General features: G+C 42.3%; 1 long non-coding RNA gene across 1 annotated transcript in view; it reads right to left on the reverse strand.

Moving 5' to 3' along the window:
• Positions 1 to 835: 835 nt before the first annotated feature.
• LOC128655665 (uncharacterized) overlaps positions 836 to 24,693 on the reverse strand; it is a 67,229-nt gene continuing 43,371 nt past the window's right edge. The window contains exon 4 of the long non-coding RNA XR_008401873.1: positions 836 to 2,821. This is a non-coding gene — a long non-coding RNA (uncharacterized LOC128655665). The remainder of the gene's footprint in view (positions 2,822 to 24,693) is intronic.

Consider the following 24,693-nt stretch of genomic DNA (forward strand, 5'->3'; position numbering starts at 1 on the left):
ATACATCTAAAGAATGGTTCTTGTTGCTCGTTGGGTGCATAGATATTGCATAGGAGTACTTCAGTTCCCTGTATATTACCCCTCACCATTATATAACGGCCCTCACTATCTTTCACTGTGTCCCTGTGTTCAAAACCCAAGGACGAGTGAATCAATATAGAGACTCCCCTAGTTTTAGTGTTGGCGGTAGAATGAAAGTGCTGTGAATATTCTTTGGACCAATATTTGGGTATTTGTGTTTTCAGAAAGTGAGTCTCCTGTAAAACTAAAATATTTGCTCTAAGCTTTCTATATTGTGTTAGTGCAGTCCTCCGTTTTATGTCTGAATTAAGGCCTCTCACATTATGTGAAATCAAGTTAACTCCAGGAAAGTGTAGTATTTCAGCCATAGCAATGTTTCAGTAAAGCAGTGCATACATTAGTATATAACCATCTCTTTTCATTATTTAAATAACCTGGAGTGTCAGATTCTGTTCTATTATGTAGGTCTAATCTTACAGTCCCTGTATTTTTAACCTTGGTGTAGCTCCACAAAAAGGTGTTAACTAAGATGCAGTTGACTCGGCACAAAACAAACCAATTATATAACATAACAAAACTTATATGTTCCTGTAAAAGAAAACAGTAAAAACAACACAAAATATCCCTAATTTGCATTAGTATAACATATAATCAGTGATACCTTGTAGCTCATAATATTACCTTAATTTACCATAGGTGGTAATGAGTAAAGAAATTGAAGAGCAGTGTTAGGTTAACAGAATAATCTATGTATATAGAATATGTTCTAATGGCTTTAGCTCATTGTCTAAGACAGTCTAAGTGTATTGCATATAGTCTCTAAAATACAACCCTGATAGTGTTTAGAAGAGAGTCTCACCAATCTCCCAAATTCGATCTGTTTCCAGTAAAGTTCCAGTCAGATAAGGTATCATGTCTTGGATCGTTTATTATTCACTTTTATCCAACTGGATCTCGAGAGGATGTGTTAAGGTTTGTGTCCCTCTCTTCTCCCCGAGATCGGGGTCAGGCGGTATGTCCGGTGTTTCTATACCTAGGGTCCTGCACACCCCAGGAATCTCCTGTATTGTCTTGATTGAAGTTATCTTACCATCTTTAAGTATGTAAAGGGCAAATGGAAAGCCCCAGCGATATGTGATCTGGCGTTTTCTGAGCAATGAGGTTAATGGTCGAAGTTTGCTTCGTCGCTGCAGTGTTTTCACGCAGAAATCTTGAAAAAATTGCACCACCTTCCCCTGGTATTTAAACGTGGGGTTCTTCCGAGATGCATTCAAGATTTTCTCTTTATCAAGAAACCTGAGGAATTTGATGATTACATCCCTTGGTGGCATATCTTTCTGCGGTCTGGCCCCGAGTGCTCTGTGGGCTATCTCGATATGGTATTCTGTGTCATCCGTAGCCACTGTGATAGCTTTGAAGAGGCCTTGCAAATAAGACAAAAGGTCAGCTGGTCCAATCGATTCCGGTATACCCTTTATCCGGAGATTCGACCTCCTAGTGCGATTCTCAATGTCCTCCATTTTGTCTTGGAGGTCATCTATTTGTTGTTGCTGGAGGGAGATTGTCTGCGACATGACAGCTACATTTTCCTCAATATCTTCCTTGTCATTTTCTAGGGCTTCCACCCTGTTTCCCATTTCAAGCATCTCATTTTTTATATCTGCTAGTCACTGTGGTATGGAAACTATCAATTTTATCCCAGAGTTTTTCAAAATTTGATGCAATGTCCTGCTTTGACACTAGCATGCTGAGGTCGGCTTTGGTTACCGGTGTTTGATCATCTATAGGCTTGCTTTGTTCAGATTCTAAGTCAGAATCCTCTTCTGCCTCCATTGAGGTAGTTTCTAGCTGTTTATGAGCTGCATTGGATCTAAGAAATGTATCCATATAAGTAAGCTTAATGAGTTTGTCAGTTTTCTGAAACCTTCTGGTAGACATTGTGAACCAGGCCAGGAGTGCAGGTTATCTCAATCGTTTCTGTGCAGAATGATTAATATATATATTTTTTACCCTCAGATATTCTTACTGAGAGACAATGTCCCGCTTATTGTATCAGGATTACATTTGTGGCTCAGTTCTCCTTTGCAGAAACATCAGTGGGGTTTATCATAATTGCCAGCGGTGATGGTGTTCAGTTTTTTCAATGGCAGTTTACTTTCTGCTGATGTGTGCAGTTCCTGCAGCTTGCTTTATATATCATCACTACCGTATCTGCACAATCTGTAATCTTTTCATTGAGGTATTATAGTCATGGTTGTGTGCAAAATCAAAAATAGTAGTGTCTCAATGATCACCAAAGACTAAGCTTGCCAGCCTGAGAGATGTTTATGTGCGTATCTTGGCGCTCTTTCTGTAACGCTTCACCATTATTGTTTTGTGTCCCCCACTTGTGGTTTGTGTTCCCTGTAAACCCGGTTACCTCTTGTATGGGCTTTGCATCTTGGTGTCATATCGATCAATGTAGCCGGAACCATCAACAGTCACTCCTGTTCTGCTCCGAGATAGATTTAAGTTAGCTGCGCGTGGCCTCCACTGTATATATTCGTTCTGTGCAAGAGTGCTATCAGGCGATTTTCTTCCCTTTTTCTTGGAGATTTTCCTCTCAGGACTATAGCCGGGAACTGTGCCACCAACCTTAGTGCCTTCTTAGCCTCTTGGTATGCATCTGTTCGGCATTATCCACCTATTTTGCTGTATCACATACCGGAGCTCAGCTCTCACACATCCATCCGTGTGTGCTGCTAGGCTCCACCCAGTTCTCACCAACACATTCCTTACATAGTGAGTGTGATTTTCCAGCCTGTATAATTTAAAGGGACAGTATACACCAATTTTCATATAACTGCATGTAATAGACACTACAATAAAGAAGAATATGCAGATACTGATCTAAAAATACTGTATACAATATTTTAAAAACTTACTTAGAAGCTCCCAGTTTAGCAGTTGATGAGGATAGCTGGAACACCCAGTGAAAGGGACTGGGTAAACAAAAATAGCAGACATTCCCCACCTACCCCCTTCCCTGCATATGAAAAGACAGAGAACAAACAGGAGTCTGCAGGAGTCAGTAAATACACGTATACATCTGCACAATGATGTTGAAAAAAATAAAAAAACTATATATTTTTTTAAAAAACACTACCAGATGGGCTAAATAAATGGATAATCTACAAAACATGTTATGCAAAGAAAAATCTAGTGTACAATGTTGGTTTAAGCTCATATTTAGAAAAACAGAATTTATGCTTACCTGATAAATTACTTTCTCTTGCGGTGTATCCAGTCCACTGATTGATCCATTACTTGTGGGATATTCTCCTTCCCTACAGGAAGTGGCAAAGAGAGCACACAGCAGAGCTGTCCATATAGCTCCCACCCTAGCTCCGCCCCCCCAGTCATTCGACCAAAGGCTAGGAAGAAAGAGGAGAAACTATAGGGTGCAGTGGTGACTGTAGTTTAAACAAAAAAAATTTACCTGGCTTAATTGCCAGGGCGGGCCGTGGACTGGATACACCACAAGAGAAAGTAATTTATCAGGTAAGCATAAATTCTGTTTTCTCTTGCAAGGTGTATTCAGTCCACGGATTCATCCATTACTTGTGGGATACCAATACCAAAGCATTAGGACACGGATGAAGGGAGGGAACAAGACAGGTACCCTAAACATAGAAACATAGATATTGACGGCAGATAAGAGCCATAGGCCCAGCAAGTCTGCCCGACCTTACCTAACAGTATAAACTTATCTAGTTCGTAGGATAGCCCTATGCTTGTCCCATGCATTTTTAAAGTCCCCCACAGTGTTTGTTGCTACTACCTCTTGAGGAAGTTTATTCCATAAATCAATCACTCTTTCTGTAAAGAAGTGCTTCCTCAAATTACTTCTGAATCTACTACCCTTTAGCTTGAGCTCATGACCCCTTGTTCTTGAATAAACGGAAGGCACCACTGCTTGCAAAACCTTTCTTCCAAAAATAGCCTCCGAAGAAGCAAAAGTATCGAATTTATAAAATTTGGCAAAAGTATGCAGTGAAGACCAAGTCGCTGCCTTACAAATCTGTTCAACAGAAACCTAATTTCTAAAAGCCCATGTGGAAGCCACTGCTCTAGTAGAGTGAGCAGTAATTCTTTCAGGAGGCTGCTGGCCAGCAGTCTCATAGGCCAAACGGATGATGCTTTTCAGCCAAAAGGAAAGAGAGGTAGCAGTCGCTTTCTGACCTCTCCTCTTACCAGAATAGATAACAAACAAAGAAGATGTTTGTCTGAAATCCTTAGTTGCTTGTAAATAGAACTTTAAAGCACAAACTACATCAAGATTGTGCAATAGACGTTCCTTCTTCGAAGATGGGTTAGGACACAAAGAAGGAACAACTATTTCCTGGTTAATATTCTTGTTAGAAACAACTTTAGGAAGAAAACCAGGTTTGGTACGCAAAACTACCTTATCTGCGTGGAACACCAGATAAGGTGAATCACACTGTAAGGCGGATAATTCTGACATTCTTCGAGCAGAAGAGATAGCTACCAAAAACAAAACTTTCCAAGATAACAACTTAATATCTATGGAATGTAAATGTTCAAACGGAACCCCTTGAAGAACTGAAAGAACTAGATTTAGACTCCATGGCGGAGCCACAGGTTTATAGACAGGCTTGATTCTGACCAAAGTCTGTGCAAATGCTTGAACGTCCGGTACCTCTGCCAGACGCTTGTGTAAAAGGATAGACAGAGCAGATATCTGTCCCTTTAAAGAACTAGCTGACAATCCTTTCTCCAATCCGTCTTGGAGAAAAGACAATATCCTGGGAATCCTAATCTTACACCATGAGTAACCCTTGGATTCACACCAACAAAGATATTTCCACCATATCTTATGGTAGATTTTCCTGGTGACAGGCCTTCTACCCTGGATCAGAGTATCTATAACTGACTCAGAAAACCCACGCTTTGATAGAATTAAGCGTTCAATCTCCAAGCAGTCAGACGTAGAGAAACTAGATTTGGATGCTTGAACGGACCCTGTATCAGAAGGTCCTGCCTCATTGGCAGTGTCCATGGTGGGACAGATGACATGTCCACTAGGTCTGCATACCAAGTCCTGCGTGGCCACGCAGGCGCTATAGAGATCACCAACGCCTTCTCCTGCTTGATTCTGGCAATCAGACGAGGAAGAAGAGGAAACGGTGGGAAAGCATAAGCCAGATTGAAAGACCAAGGCGCTACTATAGCATCTATCAATGCCGCCTTGGGGTCCCGGGACCTGGACCCGTAGAGAGGAAGCTTGGTTTTCTGACGGGACGCCATCAGGTCCAATTCCGGAATGCCCCATAGCTGAGTCAGCTGGGCAAATACCTCCGGGTGGAGTTCCCACTCTCCCGGGTGAAAAGTCTGACGACTTAGAAAATCCGCCTCCCAGTTGACTACTCCTGGGATGTGAATTGCTGAGAGACGGCAGGAGTGATCCTCCGCCCACCTGATTATTTTGGTTACTTCCATCATTGCTAAGGAACTCTTTGTTCCCCCTTGATGATTGACATAAGCTACAGTCGTGATGTTGTCCGACTGAAATCTGATGAATTTGGCCGCAGCTAGCTGAGGCCAGGCCTGAAGCGCGTTGAATATCGGCCTCAGTTCCAGAATATTTATCGTGAGAAGAGCTTCTTCCCGAGACCATAAGCCCTGAGCCTTCAGGGAGTCCCAGACTGTACCCCAACCCAATAGACTGGCGTCGGTCGTTACAATGATCCACTCTGGTCTGCGGAAACACATTCCCTGAGACAGGTGATCCTGAGACAACCACCAGAGAAGAGAATCTCTGGTCTTCTGGTCCAACTGTATTTGAGGAGACAAATCTGCATAATCCCCATTCCACTGTTTGAGCAAGCATAGTTGCAGTGGCCTGAGGTGTATTTGAGCAAAAGGGACTATGTCCATTGCCGCAACCATTAATCCGATCCATGCACTGAGCTACAGATGGCCGAGGAATGGAATGAAGAACTCGGCAAGTAGTTAAAAGTTTCAACTGTCTGACCTCCGTCAGAAATATTTTCATTTCTACCGAATCTATTAGTGTTCCTAGGAAGGGAACCCTTGTGAGTGGGGACAGGGAACTCTTTTTTATGTTCACCTTCCACCCGTGGGACCTTAGAAAGGCCAATACAATTTCCGTGTGAGCCTTGGCTCTGTGAAAAGACTGCGCCTGAATTAAGATGTCGTCTAGATAAGGCGCCAATACTATGCCCCGCGGTCTTAGAACCGCCAGAAGGGACCCTAGCACCTTTGTGAAAATTCTGGGAGCAGTGGCTAAACCGAATGGAAGAGCCACGAACTGGTAATGCTTGTCTAGAAAAGCGAACCGGAGGAACTGATGATGATCTTTGTGGATTGGAATATGCAGGTATGCATCCTTTAGATCCATGGTAGTCATATATTGACCTTCCTGGATCATAGGTAAAATAGTTTGAATGGTCTCCATTTTGAATGATGGGACCCTGAGGAATTTGTTTAGAATTTTGAGATCCAGGATTGGTCTGAAAGTTCCTTCTTTTTTGGGAACCACAAACAGGTTTGATTAAAACCCCAGCCGTTGTTCCGCAATTGGAACAGGGTGGATCACTCCCATTGTATGTAGGTCTTCTACACAGCGTAAGAACGCCTCTTTCTTTGTCGGGTCTGTAGACAGACGAGAAATATGGAACCTTCCCCTTGGAGGGGAGTCCTTGAATTCTAGAAGATATCCCTGGGTAACAATCTCTAAGCCCAGGGATCGAGAACATCTCTTGCCCAGGCCTGAGCGAAGAGAGAAAGTCTGCCCCCTACTAGATCCGGTCCCGGATCGGGGGCTACCCCTTCATGCTGTCTTGGTAGCAGCTGCAGGCTTTTTGGCCTGTTTACCCTTGTTCCAGCCCTGATAAGGCTTCCAGGTTGCCTTGGGCTGTGAAGCGTTACCCTCTTGCTTTGCAGCTGTAGATGCTGAAGCGGGACAGCTCCTGAAATTACGAAAGGAGCGAAAATTAGCTTTGTTTTTAGCCTTAAAAAGCTTGTCCTGGGGGAGAGCATGGCCCTTTCCCCCGGTGATTTCTGAAATAATCTCTTTCAATTCTGGCCCGAAAAGGGTCTTTCCCTTGAAAGGGATATTTAACAATTTGGATTTTGACGACACATCTGCCGACCATGACTTGAGCCAAAGCGCTCTGCAGCCAACTTAGCTAATTGCAAAGCGGCATCTGTGATAAATGAATTAGCCAGCTTTAGAGCCTTAATTCTATCCATAATTTCGTCATATGAGGTCTCCGTCTGGAGCGACTCCTCCAGCGCCTCGAACCAGAAAGCCGCTGCAGTAGTTACAGGAACAATGCAGGCAATAGGTTGGAGAAGAAAGCCTTGTTGAACAAAGATTTTCTTAAGTAAACCTAACTTTTTATCCATAGGATCTTTAAAAGCACAACTGTCTTCAATTGGTATGGTTGTGCGTTTAGCAAGTGTCGAAACAGCCCCCTCTACCTTAGGGACCGTCTCCCACGAGTCCCGCCTACGGTCAGTTATGGGGAACATTTTCTTAAAAAACAGAATTTATGTTTACCTGATAAATTACTTTCTCCAACGGTGTGTCCGGTCCACGGCGTCATCCTTACTTGTGGGATATTCTCTTCCCCAACAGGAAATGGCAAAGAGCCCAGCAAAGCTGGTCACATGATCCCTCCTAGGCTCCGCCTACCCCAGTCATTCGACCGACGTTAAGGAGGAATATTTGCATAGGAGAAACCATATGATACCGTGGTGACTGTAGTTAAAGAAAATAAATCATCAGACCTGATTAAAAAACCAGGGCGGGCCGTGGACCGGATACACCGTTGGAGAAAGTAATTTATCAGGTAAACATAAATTCTGTTTTCTCCAACATAGGTGTGTCCGGTCCACGGCGTCATCCTTACTTGTGGGAACCAATACCAAAGCTTTAGGACACGGATGAAGGGAGGGAGCAAATCAGGTCACCTAGATGGAAGGCACCACGGCTTGCAAAACCTTTCTCCCAAAAAATAGCCTCAGAAGAAGCAAAAGTATCAAACTTGTAAAATTTGGTAAAAGTGTGCAGTGAAGACCAAGTCGCTGCCCTACATATCTGATCAACAGAAGCCTCGTTCTTGAAGGCCCATGTGGAAGCCACAGCCCTAGTGGAATGAGCTGTGATTCTTTCAGGAGGCTGCCGTCCGGCAGTCTCGTAAGCCAATCTGATGATGCTTTTAATCCAAAAAGAGAGAGAGGTAGAAGTTGCTTTTTGACCTCTCCTGTTACCAGAATAAACAACAAACAAGGAAGATGTTTGTCTAAAATCCTTTGTAGCATCTAAATAGAATTTTAGAGCGCGAACAACATCCAAATTGTGCAACAAACGTTCCTTCTTCGAAACTGGTTTCGGACCCAAAGAAGGCACGATTATCTCCTGGTTAATGTTTTTGTTAGAAACAACTTTTGGAAGAAAACCAGGTTTAGTACGTAAAACCACCTTATCTGCATGGAACACCAGATAAGGAGGAGAACACTGCAGAGCAGATAATTCTGAAACTCTTCTAGCGGAAGAAATTGCAGCCAAAAACAAAACTTTCCAAGATAATAACTTAATATCAACGGAATGTAAGGGTTCAAACGGAACCCCCTGAAGAACTGAAAGAACTAAGTTGAGACTCCAAGGAGGAGTCAAAGGTTTGTAAACAGGCTTGATTCTAACCAGAGCCTGAACAAAGGCTTGAACATCTGGCACAGCTGCCAGCTCTTTGTGAAGTAACACAGACAAGGCAGAAATCTGTCCCTTCAAGGAACTTGCAGATAATCCTTTCTCCAATCCTTCTTGAAGAAAGGATAGAATCCTAGGAATCTTTACCTTGTCCCAAGGGAATCCTTTAGATTCACACCAACAGATATATTTTTTCCATATTTTGTGGTAAATTTTTCTAGTTACAGGCTTTCTGGCCTGAACAAGAGTATCAATAACAGAATCTGAGAACCCTCGCTTTGATAAGATCAAGCGTTCAATCTCCAAGCAGTCAGCTGGAGTAGGACCAGATTCGGATGTTCGAACGGACCTTGAACAAGAAGGTCTCGTCTCAAAGGTAGCTTCCATGGTGAAGCCGATGACATATTCACCAGATCTGCCTACCAAGTCCTGCGTGGTTACGCAGGAGCTATCAAGATCACCTACGCCCTCTCCTGATTGATCCTGGCTACCAGCCTGGGGATGAGAGGAAACGGCGGGAATACATAAGCTAGGTTGAAGGTCCAAGGTGCTACTAGTGCATCTACTAGAGTCGCCTTGGGATCCCTGGATCTGGACCCGTAGCAAGGAACCTTGAAGTTCTGACGAGAGGCCATCAGATCCATGTCTGGAATGCCCCACAGTTGAGTAATTTGGGCAAAGATTTCCGGATGGAGTTCCCACACCCCCGGATGCAATGTCTGACGAATCAGAAAATCCGCTTCCCAAGTTTCCACTCCTGGGATGTGGATTGCAGACAGGTGGCAGGAGCGAGTCTCCGCCCATTGAATGATTTTGGTCACTTCTTCCATCGCCAGGGAACTCCTTGTTCCCCCCTGATGGTTGATGTACGCAACAGTCGTCATGTTGTCTGATTGAAACCGTATGAACTTGGCCCTCGCTAGCTGAGGCCAAGCCTTGAGAGCATTGAATATCGCTCTCAGTTCCAGAATATTTATCGGTAGAAGAGATTCTTCCCGAGACCAAAGACCCTGAGCTTTCAGGGATCCCCAGACCGCGCCCCAGCCCATCAGACTGGCGTCGGTCGTGACAATGACCCACTCTGGTCTGCGGGAGGTCACCCCTAGCGACAGGTTGTCCAGGGACAGCCACCAACGGAGTGAGTCTCTGGTCCTCTGATTTACTTGTATCTTCGGAGACAAGTCTGTATAGTCCCCATTCCACTGACTGAGCATACACAATTGAAATGGTCTTAGATGAATACGCGCAAAAGGAACTATGTCCATTGCCGCTACCATCAAACCTATCACTTCCATGCACTGTGCTATGGAAGGAAGAGGAACGGAAGGAAGTATCCGACAAGAGTTTAGAAGTTTTGTTTTTCTGGTCTCTGTCAGAAAAATCCTCATTTCTAAGGAGTCTATTATTGTTCCCAAGAAGGGAACTCTTGTCGACGGAGATAGAGAACTCTTTTCCACGTTCACTTACCATCCGTGAGATCTGAGAAAGGCCAGGACTATGTCCGTGTGAGCCTTTGCTTGAGGAAGGGACGACGCTTGAATCAGAATGTCGTCCAAGTAAGGTACTACAGCAATGCCCCTTGGTCTTAGCACCGCCAGAAGGGACCCTAGTACCTTTGTGAAAATCCTTGGAACAGTGGCTAATCCGAAAGGAAGCGCCACGAACTGGTAATGCTTGTCCAGGAATGCGAACCTTAGGAACCGATGATGTTCCTTGTGGACAGGAATATGTAGATACGCATCCTTTAAATCCACCGTGGTCAAGAATTGACCTTTCTGGATGGAAGGATTGTTCGAATGGTTTCCATTTTGGACGATGGAACCTTGAGAAACTTGTTTAGGATCTTGAGATCTAAGATTGGTCTGAACGTTCCCTCTTTTTTGGGAACTACGAACAGATTGGAGTAGAACCCCATCCCTCGTTCTTTTAATGGAACAGGATGAATCACTTCCAGAAGATAACCTTGGAAGACTATTTCTAGCGCCCAAGGATCCAGAACATCTCTTGCCCAAGCCTGAGTGAAGAGAGAGAGTCTGCCCCCCACCAATCCGGTCCCGGATCGGGGGCCCGCATCTCATGCTGTCTTGGGAGCAGTGGCAGGTTTCTTGGCCTGCTTTCCTTTGTTCCAGCCTTGCCTTGGTCTCCAGGCTGGATTGGCTTGAGAAGTATTACCCTCCTGCTTAGAGGACGTAGCACTTGGGGCTGGTCCGTTTCTGCGAAAGGGACGAAAATTAGGTTTATTTTTGGCCTTGAAAGACCTATTCTGAGGAAGGGCGTGGCCCTTGCCCCCAGTGATATCAGAGATAAACTCTTTCAAGTCAGGGCCAAACAGTGTTTTCCCCTTGAAAGGAATGTCAAACAATTTGTTCTTGGAAGACGCATCCGCTGACCAAGATTTTAACCAAAGCGCTCTGCGCGCCACAATAGCAAACCCAGAATTTTTCGCCGCTAACCTAGCCAATTGCAAGGTGGCGTCTAGGGTGAAAGAATTAGCCAATTTAAGAGCACGAATTCTGTCCATAATCTCCTCATAAGAAGAAGAATTACTAATAATCGCCTTTTCTAGCTCATCGCACCAGAAACACGCGGCTGTAGTGACAGGGACAATGCATGCAATTGGTTGTAGAAGGTAACCTTGCTGAACAAACATCTTTTTTAGCAAACCTTCTAATTTTTTATCCATAGGATCTTGGAAAGCACAACTATCTTCTATGGGTATAGTGGTGCGCTTGTTTAGAGTAGAAACCGCCCCCTCGACCTTGGGGACTGTCTGCCATAAGTCCTTTCTGGGGTCGACTATAGGAAACAATTTTTTAAATATGGGGGGAGGTACGAAAGGTACACCGGGCCTGTCCCATTCTTTATTAACAATGTACGCCACCCGCTTGAGTATAGGAAAAGCTTCGGGGGGCCCCGGGGCCTCTAGGAACTTGTCCATTTTACATAGTGTTTCTGGAATGACCAGATAATCACAATCATCCAAATTTGATAACACCTCCTTAAGCAGAGCGCGGAGATGTTCCAACTTAAATTTAAAAGTAATCACATCAGGTTCAGCTTGTTGAGAAATTTTTCCTGAATCTGAAATTTCTCCCTCAGACAAAACCTCCCTGGCCCCCTCAGACTGGTGTAGGGGCCTTTCAGAAACAATATCATCAGCGGCCTCATGCTCTTCAGTATTTTCTAAAACAGAGCAGTCGCACTTTCGCTGATAAGTGGGCATATTGGCTAAAATGTTTTTGATAGAATTATCCATTACAGCCGTTAATGTTGCATAGTAAGGAGTATTGGCGCGCTAGATGTACTAGGGGCCTCCTGTATGGGCAAAACTGGTGTAGACGAAGGAGGGGATGATGCAGTACCATGCTTACTCCCCTCACTTGAGGAATCATCTTGGGCATCATTTTTACTAAATTTATTATGACATAAATCACATCTATTTAAATGAGAAGGAACCTTGGCTTCCCCACAGTCAGAACACAATCTATCTGGTAGTTCAGACATGTTAAACAGGCATAATCTTGATAACAAAGCACAAAAAACGTTTTAAAATAAAACCGTTACTGTCACTTTAAATTTTAAACTGAACACACTTTATTACTGCAATTGCGAAAAAGTATGAAGGAATTGTTCAAAATTCACCAAAATTTCACCACAGTGTCTTAAAGCCTTAAAAGTATTGCACACCAAATTTGGAAGCTTTAACCCTTAAAATAACGGAACCGGAGCCGTTTTTATATTTAACCCCTTTACAGTCCCTGGAATCTGCTTTGCTGAGACCCAACCAAGCCCAAAGGGGAATACGATACCAAATAATGCCTTCAGAAAGACTTTTCTATGTATCAGAGCTCCACACACATGCAGCTGCATGTCATGCTGTTCTCAAAAACAAGTGCGCCATACCGGCGCGAAAATGAGGCTCTGACTATGATTAGGGAAAGCCCCAATAGAATAAAGTGTCTAAAACAGTGCCTGCCGATATTATTTTACAAAAAATACCCAGATTAAATGATTCCTCAAGGCTAAATATGTGTAAATATGATCGATTTAGCCCAGAAAATGTCTACAGTCTTAATAAGCCCTTGTGAAGCCCTTATTTACTGTGTGAATAAAAATGGCTTACCGGATCCCATAGGGAAAATGACAGCTTCCAGCATTACATCGTCTTGTTAGAATGTGTCATACCTCAAGCAGCAAAAGACTGCTCACTGTTCCCCCAACTGAAGTTAATTCCTCTCAACAGTCCTGTGTGGAACAGCCATGGATTTTAGTAACGGTTGCTAAAATCATTTTCCTCATACAAACAGAAATCTTCATCTCTTTTCTGTTTCAGAGTAAATAGTACATACCAGCACTATTTTAAAATAACAAACTCTTGATTGAATAATAAAAACTACAGTTAAACACTAAAAAACTCTAAGCCATCTCCGTGGAGATGTTGCCTGTACAACGGCAAAGAGAATGACTGGGGTAGGCGGAGCCTAGGAGGGATCATGTGACCAGCTTTGCTGGGCTCTTTGCCATTTCCTGTTGGGGAAGAGAATATCCCACAAGTAAGGATGACGCCGTGGACCGGACACACCTATGTTGGAGAAATAGGTGGGGGGACAAAAGGGACACCTGGTCTATCCCACTCCCTAGTAACAATATCCGCAACCCTCTTAGGGATCGGAAATGCATCAGTGTATACAGGAACTTCTAGGTACTTGTCCATTTTACACAACTTCTCTGGGACCACCATAGGGTCACAATCATCCAGAGTAGCTAATACCTCCCTGAGGCTAATGAATCTGACTCTGCCCGATGAGAAACCTTTCCTGAATCGGAAATTTCTCCCTCAGACATCAAATCCCTGACCTCCATTTCAGAGCGTTGTGAGGGTACATCAGATAAGGCTACCAAAGCTTCAGACTGCTCATAATCTGTTCTTAAAACAGAGCTATCACGCTTTGTAGTAAAAACTGGCAGTTTGGATAGAAAGGCCGCAAGGGAATTATCCATAACTGTCGCTAGTTGTTGCAATGTAATAGGGGCAGACGCACTAGAGGCACTAAGCGTCGCTTGCACGGGCGTAACTGGTTGTGACACATGGGGAGAGGTAGACGGACTATCCTCATTACCTTCAGTCTGAGAATCATCTTGGGCCACATTTTTAAGTGCAACAATATGATCTTTAAAGTGTATAGACATATTAGTGCAATTGGGACACATTCTGAGAGGGGGTTCCACCTTGGCTTCTAAACACATTGAACAAGGATTTTCCTTAGTGTCAGACATGTTTAACAGACTAGTAGCATACACAAGCAAGCTTGGAAAACACTTTAATCAAATAAAAAACACAATTTGAAAAAAACGTTACTGTGCCTTTAAGAAATAAAAAGAGCACACAATTTTACAAAACAGTGAAAAATGCACCAATCCTTTTGAAATTTTCACAGTATGTACCTAAGGCTTTAATATGATTGCACAGCAAGTTTCAGAACTATTAACCCCTTAATGCCAAAACCGGAGCAGCACCTTGCCACAGCTTACTGCTGTGGCCCTACCTGCCCTTAGGGATCAGATTTGGGGGAAAAAAGCTTCTCTGAGGCCCTCAATCAGTCTCTGGACCCTCCATGTGAAGCAGCCTGAACTGTCTTTCAATTCTAACTGCGCATCTGAGGCGCGAAATTAGGCCTCTCCCACTCCACTCCGGAGCTGTGAGGCCTACAAAAATCCCTTTCAAGTGACTAAATTTAAGCCATGTGGATAATAACCCCAGAAAAAACACTCCAAAGTGCTTACAAAGTGTCTCCAACGAGTATTTCTTAAATAAATAATCGATTGCCCTGAATTAGTGTCAACCAGCCCAATTAGCCCTGTTATGTAAGCATTCAATTCTATACTGAGTCTCAGAACATAGCTTACCCTCCCCACATGGGGATATTGTCAGTCTTCTAGCATTATCTCAGTCTTGTCTAGAAATAAATGACTGAACATACCTCATGCAGTCAAGCCTGCAAACTGTTCCCCCCAACTGAAGTTTTCTGGTACTCCTCAGTCCTGTGTGGGAACAGCAGTGGATTTTAGTTACAACATGCTAAAATCATTTTCCTCTCAGCAGAAATCTTCATCACTTTTCTGCTACAGAGTAAATAGTACAAACCGGTACCATTTAAAATAACAAACTTTTGATTGAAGATAATAAAAACTACAATTCTAACACCACATTCACTTTACCCTCCCGAGAGAGAACTAGTGCGTATAGCAGGCAAAGAGAATGACTGGGGGGCGGAGCTAGGGGGGGAGCTATATGGACAGCTCTGCTGTGTGCTCTCTTTGCCACTTCCTGTAGGGAAGGAGAATATCCCACAAGTAATGGATGAATCCGTGGACTGGATACACCTTGCAAGAGAAAGGGTGTTTTCCCTTTACATATAATTCATTTTGGTCCACTAGATGGTGCACTACAACAGGAATGATTGCTACACAACATCTATAAATGTTTGAGGAATATGCTTTTTGTTTTTTTAAATACATTATTATTATAGATCACCTTGACTATTCTTTCTTCATCCTCCAACCTGTAGTGATGATATCATTGTATGGGCTATATAAATGTATCATCTAAAAAACATTTATGCAAAGAAGAATTTAGTGTATAATGTCCCTTTAAGAAGGTTTAAGTTACAAGGCGCTGTTTAAATTTTAGTATACTGATAGAAGGTCCAGCCCTGGCCTTTAATCTATTTCTTATTATATCTTTTGTTTTCATAAGTATCTTTAAATATAATCCATATATTGATTTCTACAGATTACTACAAAGTACCCAAGAGTGGCCCGATCGGACTGTGATAGGGACAAAAATCAAGGATATTTATTTTGATTGTATTATTGTGCTAAGTTTGTAATTATTGATATTTATTGATATAAGTATATACTACTTAAACCTCTATGTTCTTTTCCGCTATGTATGTCCTCAATAAAAATAAAAAAAATGATTTTTTTCTCACTGAAGAACCCTACTGTCCTGGTCCTCTTCTTCACAGAGTCCTGGCCGTACCAATAGGAGGTCCTTTACAAAAAACAATATAAAATGATCTAAGAATATTCAGTATTATAAAAACAAGAATTGGGGAAGTAAAGTATTTACTGGGGTAAAGACTTAACTGGAGGCGCTAATTGCTGGCACTGTGTGAGTCAGGGTGAAGCTGCTGAAGTACTGTATACATAAGATATGTGTCTGTACAACCCTCTAGTACAATCACACAGGGGAAATGTTGATTCAGGAAGATATGGTAAACTACACAGCGCTATACCTTTAAATGAAAACCATAAAACAGAATTCTCTTATGAGCTACAAACTAACGGTGGATAAAAAAATATCACAGTTTAGAAAGAGAGATACATTAGTTGAAAAATATAGCAAACAAACCAAGCATCCTAAAAAATGTTTTCTATTGTGCGAAGCGTAACTAAGATTAGCTCAAAATGTATCTATTTAAATACACATAAGTGGAAGAAAGCAAAAAAGTCTCAAACTGAAATGTTAAATTCTTATTTAATACCGGATTGTTGACAATGTATTATGAAAGTAATATTAGCTAGAGCCCATGAAAGTCAGATACACATGAATGTCCATAAAAATAGACGAAAAGGTTAAAAACAATAGGAAGTATTCTGCTAACGGCACAGTCACTTGAACCCAGGTATCCTAATGATGGCTCCAGGGGCGTAACTAACGTTGATGCAAAGGTCGCCATTGCGACCGGGCCCAGCAGGTCTCCCAAACAGGGGGGCCCAACAAAGCAGGTGGTTGTTTTTTTTTTTATTATTATTAATTTTTTTATTTTTTAGGGGGCACATGCCAATGATCATTGATGATGCCACAATTGTCAGTTTGTACTTTGTTGTGACTGTCACTGGCTGGCGGGTGCTGATGTCACAGTGAGTGAGTCTAGACAGTCTCTGGGGACGGCGGCCCGCGGGTGCTCTCTGCTGCGCTGCCCGGCCAGAACTTTCCATTTTGGCACGCACTGATCTCTGACTTCTCTTCCCTCCTGAGTACTGACGGCTGTACGCACGTGTATCACAATTCACAACAATTGTCTCGTGACTGCACGTGCGGTGCAGCAGTCAGGATCAGGAGTCTGTCGACAGTGGAGTGTGTGGCGTGGGAACGTCTGGGACAGCCAGAGCCAGTGTGACAGACTACTGAGGAGAACGGAGTGGAACTGTGGAAATCCGTTCAACCTCAGGTAAGCTGCTCAGACTGAGGGAGGGGGGGGCCACGGCGCGGGGGCACGGTGAACAGTACTGCGGGGGGGGGGGGGGGCCGGGAAGGTGCGGGGGGGCCGGGCATGGTCACTCACGGTGAGCTCACTCAGCTGAGTCAGAGTCACTGTGACTGACTGTCAAGTTAACTGAAGGGCTAATGGACATACTGAACAGGCAGGCTACAGGTGAGAGCATAGAAAGATGCCTGTATAAGCTGAGTATTTGTTTATGTGCAGGTTGAAGTAATTATATGCCCAGCAGGCAGTTTATATGTTATATGTATGGTATGGTTTTTTATGTGTAACTTGATGCATAACAGACAGGCTATGTGTGTATAGCAAGCAGGAATATCTGTTTATATGTATGCTATATGTAACTATATGCACAGCCGGTATATATAGCATAATCACAAAATAACTGAGTATATGAGCTCAGCCTGGGTAGCTGTTTATGTGAAAGATATATGTAACTATATGCATAATGAACATATATATGTGGCTATATAACAAGCAGGGTGTCAGTTTGTATGCATGCTATATGTAGCTATATACACAGCAGCCAGGATCACTTTGACTGTATAGCATAATGTCAAGAGGTGTATGTGAGCTGGCTTTCTGCCTATGTGCATAATATATGTAACTATATGCACAGCAAGCAAGACACTCTACAATCCATATACCTGTAGTAAGGGGGATCACTTTCAGCATGAATTTGTTTATTTCTGTTTGGTTGTACTCCCTCCCCTGTGTCTCTTTCCCTCCCTCCCCTGTGTCTCTCTCCATCCCTCCCTCCCTCCCATGTGTCTCTCTCCATCCCTCCCTCCCTCCCATGTGTCTCTCTCCATCCCTCCCTCCCCTGTGTCTCTCTCCCTCCCTCCCTCCCCTGTGTGTCTCTCCCTCCCTCCCTCTTGTCTCTCTCCCTCCCTCCCTCCCTCCCTGTGTGTCTCTCCCTCCCTCCCCTGTGTCTCTCCCTCCCTCCCCTGTGTCTCTCCCTCCCTCCCCTGTGTCTCTCTCCCTCCCTCGTGTCTCTCTCCCTCCCCTGTGTCTCTCTCCCTCCCCTGTGTCTCTCTCCCTCCCCTGTGTCTCTCTCTCTCTCTCTCCCACCCCTGTGTCTCCCTCCCTCCCCTGTGTCTCTCTCCCTCCCTCCCTCCCCTGTGTCTCTCTCCCTCTCTCCCCTGTGTCTCCCTCCCTCGTGTCTCTCTCCCTCCCTCCCCTGTGTCTCTCTCCCTCCCTCCCCTGTGTCTCTCTCCCTCCATCCCCTGTGTCTCTCTCCCTCCATCCCCTGTGTCTCTCTCCCTCCCTCTTTACCTCACTCCCTCTCTGCCTCCCTCCCTCTCTCCCTCTCTCCCTCCCTCTCTCCCTCCCTCCCCTGTGTCTCTCTCCCTCCCCTTTGTCTCCCTCCCCCCTCCCCTGTGTCTCCCTCCCCCCCTCCCCTGTGTCTCCCTCCCCCCTCCCCTCTGTCTCCCTCCCTCCCCAGTGTGTCCCTCCCTCCCCAGTGTGTCCCTCCCTGTGTGTCTCTCCCTCCCTCCCCTGTGTCTCTCTCCCTCCCTCATGTCTCTCTTTCTCCCTCCCCTGAGTCTCTCTCCCTCCCTCCCCTGTGTCTCTCTCCTTCCCTCCCCTGTGTCTCCCTCCCTACCCTGTGTCTCTCTCTCTCCCACCCCTGTGTCTCCCTCCCTCCCCTGTGTCTCTCTCCCTCCCCTGTGCCTCTCTCCCTCCCTCCCCTGTGCCTCTCTCCCTCCCTCGTGTCTCTCTCCCTCCCTCGTGTCTCTCTCCCTCCCTCGTGTCTCTCTCCCTCCCCTGTGTCTCTCATCTTCCCTCCCCTGTGTCTCCCTCCCTCCCCTGTTTCTCTCTCCCTCCCTCTTTACCCCTGTGTCTCTCTCTGCCTCACTCCCTCTCTGCCTCACTCCCTCTCTCCCTCCCTCCCTCTCTCCCTCCCTCTCCTGTGTCTCTCTCCCTCCCCCTTCCCCTGTGTCTACCTCCCCCCTCCCCCATCCCTGTGTCTACCTCCCTTCCTCCCTCCCTCCCCTGTGTCTCTCTCCCTCCCTCCACTGTGTCTCTCTCTCTCCCTCCCTCCGTCCCCTGTGTATCTCTCTCTCTCCCCCTCCCCTATGTCTTTCTCCCTCCATCCCCTGTTTCTCTCTCCCTCCCTCCCCTGTGTCTCTCCCCCCCCCCCTCCCTGTGTCTCTCTCCCTCCCTCCCATTTCTCATTTTAACAGAATTTCTTTTACTGTTTTACATGTTTAAAAAAAAAAAAAAAAGAGAGAAAAATGAAATGTATAAAAAGCATTTTTTTTACGGGGGGGGGGGCCTTCATGGATTCTTGCACCGGGGCCCTGAGGTTTATAGTTACGCCTCTGGATGGCTCGCTAACTACTTACATCCAGTGCCCTCAATCAAATGAGGTAAGGATTAGGTGGTGGTGAGCGGCTACAGATGTAACGCCTTCCCAGGGGGGGTAAAAATCTTCAGCTTGTTAGTAGAAGGAGCCCGAAAGGCACCTCTCCCAGATCACAGCGTCAGCTTCCTCTCAGAAGTGTTTATAAAGAGGGAAGAAACAGAACACACATAGTGTGATATTGTTTAAATAAAACGCGTTTATTTATGAGGAACAAAGGTACTTACAGACAAGACCTCAATCTCTATGAGGTATCGCCACTGCTTAATACAATATCAACACGATTTCAAAGTCCCAATACAAGAACTGGAGCAGCCGTGTTCAACACCAAGGTACAGCCTTACGCGTCTCAAAGTTTTATGCAACTTCTTCATCAGAGGCGGTGTTGAATCTGGCAAGTTGGATAAGATTTAAAGTCTCCCGCCGTTTGCATAGAGTGGGTGTGTGAACCGGCTGCTCATTGATTGGCTGATTTCAAGTTAGTCACATTCTACAATTTAAATGTTTCTAATGCAGTTTTCTACCTTTCGTTCTATGTTAATACATTTGTTTCTTAGATGCCTAATAGAAAACTAAGGTTTCAAGAAAAATGAATAATACAAAGAAAAATACATATAAACGTAAAAACCTCCAAAAGGCTGAATCTACACACATTGATACTGAATAGCAATGTTAGCGTAAAGACTCACACACAGAGCTATCAACTACACATTGGTGAGTAAAACAATCCACTATAAAATATAAGTAAAGGTAAAAAAGTCTATTTCCTAATCTAAACATAGGCGTACATAGTAACGATAATATATATTTTAAATAAAAACTAAATGCAATAAAAATTGGAATGAAACAACCATTCTTAAGATTACGAGTAAAGAAACAAACTACGCTATGTGCATATAATTAGCACAAAACACGCAAGAAATACCTACTCTGAGATTCAAATAGTGGATAAAAGTATTAGTCTATTTACGGATTAAAAGTTCACCTATACCATAGATCATTGATGAGTTATAATTTGATCTGGACACATTAGTCTGAATTGTAATCATTTCAGTTTTAATGCAAACGGTCAAAATGATTTTTATGAATTGGTATTCAATTGGATTACAGGTCCTGGAAATCGGACTTATCTAAACTGGCCTGTCACACACAGCAGGTATCTGTGCTTGGTTACCTTACATGGGGGAAAAGAAAAGGAGTCTCGATATTTAGCGTATAAAGAGCCAATGTACACATGTTTGTGTGTAATTAAAACTAGCTTCGTGTAAAGTTATATTTTACAGTTCTATTGTTTATAGAATAGTAATTCATGATTTATAGATAGCCTGTATAATGTTCAAATGAGAAACAATTGGTTGGGGCTAACTATAAGTAACAGAAGAAGATCTATACTGAACTATAATTAATGGTTTGCTAGAACAAGAGGTTCAAAGTATCAGTATTGCCTACCTATTTGAACTAGAGTTCTAATATATTTTTATATATAATGGGCTTTAATTTTACAAACGGTACATTGTATATTTCATATACTCTAAAGTTAACAACTATCTCCAAGTATCAGTAAGGTGGCGGAGATATCTACGATTGTATTTAATTCATGGTGGTATTAAAGTTTATAAACTTTTTGTACTCAAGCATTCCTAGAACACAGGGAATCTCTACTGCCCATATGTGGAAACAAAGTCTGCTTATAAGAAGGCCACAATATCAATATCTTTATTTAATCCCCTTGGATACAGTGTATTAAAATGGTGTATCCAAAAGGTCTCTCTTTGCCTCAATTTTTTGACTCTGTCTAGAACTGTAAAATATAACTTTACACGAAGCTAGTTTTAATTACACACAAACATGTGTACATTGGCTCTTTATACGCTAAATATCGAGACTCCTTTTCTTTTCCCCCATGTAAGGTAACCAAGCACAGATACCTGCTGTGTGTGACAGGCCAGTTTAGATAAGTCCGATTTCCAGGACCTGTAATCCAATTGAATAACAATTCATAAAAATCATTTTGACCGCTTGCATTAAAACTGAAATGATTACAATTCAGACTAATGTGTCCAGATCAAATTATAACTCATCAATGATCTATGGTATAGGTGAACTTTTATTCAGTAAATAGACTAATACTTTTATCCACTATTTTTTTTGCAAACTTTAGAATGAATCTCAGAGTAGGTATTTCTTGCGTGTTTTGTGCTAATTATATGCACATAGCGTAGTTTGTTTCTTTACTCGTAATCTTAAGAATGGTTGTTTCATTCCAATTTTTATTGCATTTAGTTTTTATTTAAAATATATATTATCGTTACTATGTACGCCTATGTTTAGATTAGGAAATAGACTTTTTTACCTTTACTTATATTTTATAGTGGATTGTTTTACTCACCAATGTGTAGTTGATAGCTCTGTGTGTGAGTCTTTACGCTAACATTGCTATTCAGTATCAATGTGTGTAGATTCAGCCTTTTGGAGGTTTTTACGTTTATATGTATTTTTCTTTGTATTATTCATTTTTCTTGAAACCTTAGTTTTCTATTAGGCATCTAAGAAACAAATGTATTAACATAGAACGAAAGGTAGAAAACTGCATTAGAAACATTTAAATTGTAGAATGTGACTAACTTGAAATCAGCCAATCAATGAGCAGCCGGTTCACACACCCACTCCATGCAAACGGCGGGAGACTTTAAATCTTATCCAACTTGCCAGATTCAACACCGCCTCTGATGAAGAAGTTGCATAAAACTTTGAGACGCGTAAGGCTGTACCTTGGTGTTGAACACGGCTGCTCCAGTTCTTGTATTGGGACTTTGAAATCGTGCTGATATTGTATTAAGCAGTGGCGATACCTCATAGAGATTGAGGTCTTGTCTGTAAGTACCTTTGTTCCTCATAAATAAACGCGTTTTATTTAAACAATATCACACTATGTGTGTTCTGTTTCTTCCCTCTTTATAAACACTTCTGAGAGGAAGCTGACGCTGTGATCTGGGAGAGGTGCCTTTCGGGCTCCTTCTACTAACAAGCTGAAGATTTTTACCCCCCCTGGGAAGGCGTTACATCTGTAGCCGCTCACCACCACCTAATCCTTACCTCATTTGATTGAGGGCACTGGATGTAAGTAGTTAGCGAGCCATCATTAGGATACCTGGGTTCAAGTGACTGTGCCGTTAGCAGAATACTTCCCATTGTTTTTAACCTTTTTGTCTATTTTTATGGACATTAATGTGCATCTGACTTTCATGGGCTCTAGCTAATATTACTTTCATAATACATTGTCAACAATCCGGTATTGAAAAGGAATTTAACATTTCAGTTTGAGACTTTTTTGCTTTCTTCCACTTATGTGTATTTAAAGAGATACATTTTGAGCTAATCTTAGTTATGCTTAGCACAATAGAAAACATTTTTTAGGATGCTTGGTTTGTTTGCTATATTTTTCAACTAATGTATCTCTCTTTCTAAACTGTGATATTTTTTATCCACCGTTAGTTTGTAGCTCATAAGAGAATTCTGTTTTATGGTTTTCATTTAAAGGTATAGTGCTGTGTAGTTTACCATATCTTCCTGAATTAAAAATATTCAGTGTTCGTTTTATATAAAACTAAACAAATACCAAATAGTGCACCCAACAAATATTTGGGGAAACTAATTTTCCCGAATATTTGTATTGAATAATTTGGCCAAACCAAATTTTTCATGGCTGCACATCAAGTTAAATTCTGTGTAAAGTCTTGGCATTAATTTAACCTATGAGAAATATATATATATATATATATATATATATATATATATATATATATATATATATATATATATATATATATATATATATATATATATATATATATATATATATATATATATATATTAATTAAACAAAGTTTTGTGTTTCAAGACGGTCATTATGTCACTTGCGTTGAATAATATTTATCCATTTGTGTAGTGTGTGCGGTTTTCTTATGTTTGCTTGACAAGTGGATTATCTTTTTTTTGCAATATATGCAAATATTATGGTGCAATATAGGAATTGGTTTGCTCTGCTATATATCACTGCTGAATGCTATACTCAGTGTCTGAACTTGTGTATGTAAAACTGTAGTAATATTATATCTTAAAAGGCCATTCATTTAATACTTCATTTTGTTATATAAGGAATGTATTATTCTTTTTCCATTCAAATCAGTTAGCATTACACTTCTGCTAACATAACAGTGTATTGTAAAAAAAAAAAAGAATTCTGCTTACAAAAAAGGTTTAAATGCTCACCTGTATGATGCAAACATAACTGTTATTTAACAAACTTTTTTAGTACAAATATCAGTTTTATTGTGAGATGCATATTATTACTTCATTTCATTGTTTTTATTTTCTTTGAGGAATTAGACATGTTGGCATTTATTTTTCAAATGTCTGCAATAATTCTGATAGGTAAATAAAAACACTTTTAGCTGCATTATCTGAATTAGTGTTTATTGCCAGATACACAGGCCCAGGAACCGGAGCAGAAAATAGAGACAAGGTGGTAATAACTCAAAGGACTGTCTCAAACAATACTTGCTCACTAACAGGAAAGACACAGTTAGCTAGAGAAGTCAGCGTAAACCCAACACAGGGACCCATCCAGGAGGAATCTGATAAAGTCCCTGACAATAACCAATAAGGGGAACCTAACACTTAAAAGACAGAGGGGGTTTGGTAAAGTACCTACTATGGTAAACCAGGCTGTTAATAGGAAAGAGGGGTCAGAAGCAAGCCTGTCAAGGTTGACCCAGTATAGGTAAACAGTAATGTGTCCCACCATCGGCATGAGACTTCTCAGTCCCTAATCTGCTTCTTAGGTAGAACATAAGCATAATAGGCAGGGAGGTAGAGAGTCACTGTGAGACCCTTATATAAGAAACATGATGCTGTGGTTTTAGCAACTCCAAAAGTAAAGAAAAGTGTGTATTAGTTATGAATCAAGCCAGACTCAAGATACCCATCACCCAGTCTGATAACATACCCCAAGTGAGTCCAAAGTCAATGTACTTCACATTATATCATATCACAATAATGGGCGTGAACAATAGTATTTTATAACAATGAAAAAAACCCAATATCAGTACAAAGCCTTAAAATGCCCCAGATCTATAGAAATATTTTGTGGCTGTGGTCAGCTACAGTAGTCACAGGAAATATTTCTTATGGCTACAGCTTTTCCTGTCAGTCAGCACCAAGAAACCCATTTTAACCCTTATGTGACACTTTAACATAGTCTGTTGAATATAGCCTGGCATCTC

The sequence above is a fragment of the Bombina bombina genome, chromosome 4 (assembly GCF_027579735.1).
Source record: "Bombina bombina isolate aBomBom1 chromosome 4, aBomBom1.pri, whole genome shotgun sequence".
NCBI lineage: Eukaryota > Metazoa > Chordata > Amphibia > Anura > Bombinatoridae > Bombina > Bombina bombina.